Genomic DNA, 6,611 nt, shown 5'->3' on the forward strand with positions numbered 1-6,611 from the left:
AGCAGGCAGTCCAATTCGCCTTCTACCTTTTCCCGCATCACGTACGGCTCCGCCCTGGTCTTGTGGTGTACTTGCCTGGCGTCCGTGTTTATGTGAATCACTACTTTGGCCCCCATGAAAGTGCCAATGCCGGGTTGAAATAATGAGTCAAATTTGTCCAGGATCTGTGAGCATGATACTCGCTCCACAGAGGAAATTGCATTGACATCGTCCCATTTCCAGTTCATGAAAGCAAGCCAACTTTGTGGGTCACGACTACCATGGCGCTGCCTAGCACCGGAATGATGTCCTTTTTGTATGTTCGCAGCTGTGCGTCAATCGGCAATAATTTTGGCCTCCTGTCCTTGGACGCCCACAACCTTTTGAGCTATTTGATACCCATCAGGGACTGGCTGGCCCACGTGTCTAGCGCCACTGATACTGGGATGCCATAGAGGAGCACTTTCATCATTATCGGTGGCGTCCTTGTGTATGAACTGTATACATGCTCCACATGAACTCGCTGAACTTTAGCTTCGAGCGATTACCCCAGTGTCCATTTCTGCAATTTCTGCAGGTATTTTGCTCATCTCTGCAAACTCCGGCTGGCTGTGCATGCACGCCTCCAACATGAGCTGCTGTTGGAAACAAAATGTCTCTTGCCAGTCGATCGTCACTGACTGCCCCGTGAATGTCCTTGAGTGCACCATTAATAGGTGTTGATTGCCCCATTACTGGCCGCATTTTCCCTTGCAATGAAGTGAATCGCCGTTCAGCTTGCCATTGTCTCTGTCGAACTCCCACTCTGGGTTCGGCTACATATTGGGGCATGCCTGACTGCCCTTGGCTGCCTGGAGAAGTGTGTGATGCTTTAACAATGTTGAATCTCTGTCCCAACCATTGCTTAACACAGTACCTCTCGTCAGTTCTGCTAGTGGCCATGCTCGCGTGGTTTAAATCCCAGTTTCTCGTCGCCATTGATACGTCCGTACTATACAGTGTAAATGCAAACGAGGCCCATGCTTCAGAGAAGGTCAGTCTGTGACCTGTCCTTTATTTCTTAGCACTCAAGTGATGGAAGTGGGTGGAGCTTCCACTTTTACACCTGAAGATCCAGGTTAGGATGTCTCCCACAGGTTCACCACCTAGTGGTCAATGTTCTCGCAGTGTACAACTTAGGTCAGATTATACATGGGTTACAATGTTGGTTGAATACATGACAGTACCGGCCTCACTCCCTCTGGAGCTGGGGACGAGCGATTAGTCGATGGGTTGTTTTCGGCTTCAATCTGCTGTTGTCAAGCGAGGCGGAGATGTAGGATCCTTTAATAATCTCTCACAACTCAACTGAAAGCAGCCGGAACGTGCAGCTTTGAGAGGGGCTTTCTGCACCGTCAGGGCTGGAAACGGGAGGCAGTGAGAGACACTGTTTCGAGTTTGAGTGTGTACAGAACTGTACAGAGAAACCAGCCAGTGTAACAGGGCTGTGAGACACTATATTTTTGTTCATAGTATATTATTGGCAGTCGCTCGTATCGAGGATGACTTGTTTCCACACGAAAAAGGGATGAGTTTACAGGTGTTTCGATGAGGGATCTGACAATCTAGGTCCCGAACTACATCCTGAAGGGTGGAAGATGCTTGTGAGTGGATTGTTTTAACGTGCGGTGACCGTTGCACACCAGCCACCACACGGGGGCGAGGTTTTGGTTCATGGGCGAGGTCTTGGTTCAGTGGCAAGGATTAACCAAGACGACCATAGACCAAGCTCTGCTGCATGGACCTAGTGTGTACACATGCGCCGACTATCCATAGATCGCAGTGTGGCCTGGCCCGTGCTGTCCCTGGTCCCTCGCCTCTCCTGAGCACCGATCACGACGCTCCTGGGCCCCGATCTCTCACCGCTCCTCCGCTCCGATCAAAAATGGAGCAGTCAGAAACAGGACATCAATTAGCCTCTCTTATCTTGGAGACATCAAATATCAACACTGTTATTTGAAATATCAAAATATTAAACTCCAGCCTCGTTGAAGGGTTATTAACATCAGCAGAAACAAACACCAACTTTGTTAATTTGAACCATTAATGTCAATTATTCCATTTTTTCTAATATTTAATTGAACAATGTTCAAAATTTTTCCACCCGGTTTCAAGCCAGGGACTTTTCGCGTGTTAGGCGAACGTGATAACCACTACACTGCAGAAACACTGCGATTGACATGGTGCTAGGAACATAACCAGAGCTTTAACCTACACAGCTGGCCGATACTTCAGGAGCTGGTTTTACGAGAATAGAATAATGGTGCTCTATTAGGAAGGCTGTGAGTGTAGCAGGAATTGATCTCGTGTTTCCCAGAATTTACACATAGGAACAGGAGCGAGTGGTTAGGATCTGCGATGCACGGCTTGAAAGGGCGGTGGAGACAGACTGAATCTTATCTCTTAGATGGGAGTTGAATAAGTGTCTGAACGAAAAACAATTGCAGGGCTCCGGGGAAAGGGCGGGGGAGTGGGACTCGCTGAGAGTCGGTACGGTGTCGACGGGCCGAATGGCTTTCCGTGCTGTAACCATACCATGATTCGATAAGTTAGTGGCACATTTCATAGTGTGGGTGGGAGCACAATATTGCAAAGGGACATGGATTGAGTCGGCAAAAGTAGAGTCATCTGATTCAGGAGATTCGCGGGGCACGGAAATTCGGGAGTTTAATGAATTTGAAAGGAACATTTTTGTTTTATGCCGTTTTGGTCAGAGAAATGTTTGGGAAAGGAATTTTTTGCAGAAAGGGATGCAGCATTTAATCTTCTGCCTTAACACTTCTTTCTGGGTGTCAGCTCACATTTCGTTTCAATGTTATTCTTCCAGAATTGCTATAAGAACATAAGAATTAGGAACAGGAGTGGGCCATCTAGCCCTTCGAGCCTGCTCCAACTTCCCCAACATCGGGAACAATCTATCCGCATCTAACCAGTCCTGTGCCATCAGAATCTTGTATGTTTCGATGAGATCCCCTCTCATCCTTCCAAACTCCAATGTATAAAGGCCCAGTTGATCCAGTCTCTCCTCATATGTCAGTCCAGTCATCCCGGGAATCAGTCTGGTGAACCTTCGCAGCACTCCCTCAATAGCAAGGACGTCCTTCCTCAGATTAGGAGACCAAAATTGAAAACAATATTCCAGGTGAGGCCTCACCAATGCCCTGTACAACGCTAGTAAGACCTCCCTGCTCCTATACTCAAATCCCCTAGCTATGAAGGCAAAAATACCATTTACCTTTTTCCTGCCTGCTGTTCCTGTATGCCAACTTTCAGTGACTGATGAACCATGACACCCAGGTCTCGTTGCACCTCCCTTTTCCTAATCTGCCACCATGCATAAAATATTCTGTCTTCACGTTTTTGCCCTCAAAGTGGATAACCTCACATTTATCCACATTATACTGCATCTGCCATGAATTTGCCCACTCACCTATCAAGTCTAAGTGACGCTGCAGTCTCTTAGCGACCCCCTCACAGCTCACACCGTCACCCAGTTTAGTGTCATCTGCAAACATGCAGATATTACACTCAATTCCTTCATCCAAATCATTGATGTAAATTGTAAAGAGCTGGGGTCCCAGCACTGAGCCCTGCGGCACTCCACTAGTCACTGCCTGCCATTTTAAAAAGGACCCTTTATTCCCGACTCTTCCTGTCTGCCAACCACTTCTCGATCCACGTCAGTCTATTACCCCCAATACCATGTGTTTTGATTTTGCACACCAATCTCTTGTGTGGACCCTTGTCAAAAGCCTTTTGAAAGTCCAAATACACCACATCCACTGGTTCTGCCTTGTCCACTCTGCTAGTTACATCCTCAAAAATTCCAGAAGATTTGTCAAGCATAAATCCATCCCTTTCATAAATCCATGCTGACTTGGACCGATCCTGTCACTGCTTTCCAAATGCGCTGCTGTTTCATCCTTAATAATTGATTCCAACATTTCCCCATGACTGATGTCAGGCTAACCGGTCTATAATTACTCGCTTTCTCTCTCCCTCCCTTCTTAAAAAGTGGTTTTACATTAGCTAACCTGCAGTCCATAGGAACTGATCCCGAGTCAATCGACTGTTGGATAATGATCACCAATGCATCCACCATTTCTAGGCCGACTTCCTTAAGTACTCTTGGATGTAGACTATCAGGCCCCAGGGATGTACCATCCTTCAAACCCATCAATGTCCCACCTCATAAGGATATTCTTCAGTTCCTCCTTCTCGCTAGACCCTCGGTTCCCTCGTACTTTTGGAAGGTTATTCGTGTCTTCCTGCGTGAAGACGGAACTGAAGTATTTGTTCAATTGGTCTTCGATTTCTTTGTTCCCCATTATAAATTCACCTGAATCCGACTGCAAGGGACCTACAGTTGTCTTCACTAATCTTTTACTCTTCATATTTACAGAAGTTTTTGCAGTCAGTTTGTATGTTCCAAGCAAGCTTCTTCTCATAATCCATTTCCCCCCTCCTAATGAAACCCTTAGTCCTCCTCCATTGAATTCTAAATTTCTCCCAGTCCTCAGGTTTGTTCCTTTTTCTGGCCAATTTATCTGTCTCTTCCTTGGTTTTAACACTATCCTTAATTTCCCTTGTTAGCCACGGTTGAGCAACGTTCTCCGTTCTATTTTTACTCCAGACAGGGATGTGCTATTGCTGAAGTCACCCGTGTGATCTTTAAATATTTGCCATTGCCTATCCACCGTCAACCCTTTAAGTATCCTTGGCCAGTCTATTCGAGCCAATTCACACCTCATACCGTCAAAATTACCTTTCCTTAAGTTCAGGACCCAGGTTTCCGAATTAACTGTGACACTCTCCATCTTAATGAAGAATTCTACCATATTATGTCACTCTTCCCCAAGGGGTCTCGCATAACAAGATTGCTAATTAGTCCCTTCTGATTGCACATCACCCAATCAAGGATGTCCAGCTCCCTTCTTGGTTGAGAAAACCATCCACAACACACTCCATGAAATCCTCCTCCACCACATTACTGCCATGTGGTTAGCCCAATCACTGTGTAGATTAAAGTCACCCATGATAACTGCTGTCCCACCACTGCACACATCCCTTCTTTCTTGTTTGATGCTGTCACCAACCTTACCACAACTTACCAGTGAGACAGACATTGCAGAAAGTGTCTGGTTATTGTGAAACAGCAATTGCTAAAAGAACAGTGACCCCGACATGATTTGAACACGCAACCCTTTAACCCAAAGTCAGGCACACTACCGTTGCACCACAAGGTCTGCACAGTAGTTAAAGGATGTTCGTCTATATGACGGTTCTGCAATACAAGGGGCTTGAAATCCTCGCCCATTCCCACCAGGTATCACAAGCAGCGCTCACCTGACTGTCACCGGATGGTTTGTTCGAAAACTTTTCTCTTGCTTTCACAGGAAAGCATCATTAATTAACACCTCACCTTCTTTTACACATTCAAACAAATGCTAACTCAGGGACACTCCATACTTCATTCATTTGTGCTGTGCTTTGCATCTTAATTCGAAAACCATATCCCATTTTAGCTTTCTGGTTCAAACTATTCATTGCCGATGACACCACGAATCTGGGGCAACTTTTATCAAATTTAGCAGCACCGGTTATTCCTACCGTGCACATAAAATACAATCAGTAGTGAAGATAAAATCCCACTGTGCGTATTTTCAGATTCAACGCAGTCGGATTTCAAATAAAGTGAAAGAATTTTACACTGAAAAGATTTGGAAGTGTTCCTTGTATTTGTGTCTTTAATTAAACTTTGTGACGTCTGATTCCCGTTCATGCCACTGCTGAATAAGAAACGAGGGTTTGACATTGACCAGACTGCACTGCCCCTGATATTTGTGAGCTCATCCTTTATATTGAGTGGTTTCTCGCCCTTTGATGGGCTGCAGTGTAGCGGATATCACGTTGGCCTCACACGCCAAAGGTTCTCGGTGGATCCGTTTTCTCTCACTCAAAGTTATCTATTTATTGAAGTGAAATAAAAAGCAATGAAGGAATAAGGGAGCCCTTTTGCCAGGAGAATAAATAGCAACTAAAAACAGCAAATGCTGGAAATCTCAGCAGGTCAGGCCGCATTTGCAGGGAGACGAAACTCGCCTCCGATTGTTCATCCACAGCAAGTTTAAACATAATGTTTCCACCCAGGATCGAACCAGGGACCTTTTGCATGTAAAGCAAACGTGATAACCACTACACTACAGAAGCCTCTGGTACAGCCGCTCCAACAGAGGGGAGCTGACCAGTGAGCTCCCTCTGTGCTGGTCGGGAATGTGTTGGCTCACCTTCAACAACTTCTGTCCCACACTGAAAGTTCTCAATCCTTCTCCTCCGCTGCCTTTTGCAGAAATGTCACGGATCACCCAGCCACCGTGTTCACTTCCACAGACTCACAGTGGGGCCGCAGAGGCTCCTACCGTCTCCCCGCGATCAGCTAACTCAACCAGTTTACAAAATTAAACCCCGAACACGTGCCCGGCAAAGGGCAGGTCAAGCCAGATAGTATGTAAGCTCAGTCTATCACAGTAAGTATTGGTATTCTTGGTGATTACAGCAATTATTAATCGTCTCACAGACCTCAATTATTTTTA

The 6,611-nt window shown here is 46.0% G+C and overlaps 1 non-coding gene across 1 annotated transcript; it reads right to left on the reverse strand.

Moving 5' to 3' along the window:
• Positions 1–6,155: 6,155 nt before the first annotated feature.
• Positions 6,156–6,228, reverse strand: trnav-uac (transfer RNA valine (anticodon UAC)). Its single transcript has one exon. It is a non-coding gene; the product is annotated as a tRNA-Val (tRNA).
• Between the last annotated feature and the right edge of the window lie 383 nt (positions 6,229–6,611).

The sequence above is a fragment of the Pristiophorus japonicus genome, unplaced genomic scaffold, assembly GCF_044704955.1.
Source record: "Pristiophorus japonicus isolate sPriJap1 unplaced genomic scaffold, sPriJap1.hap1 HAP1_SCAFFOLD_29, whole genome shotgun sequence".
Taxonomy (NCBI): Eukaryota; Metazoa; Chordata; class Chondrichthyes; family Pristiophoridae; genus Pristiophorus; species Pristiophorus japonicus.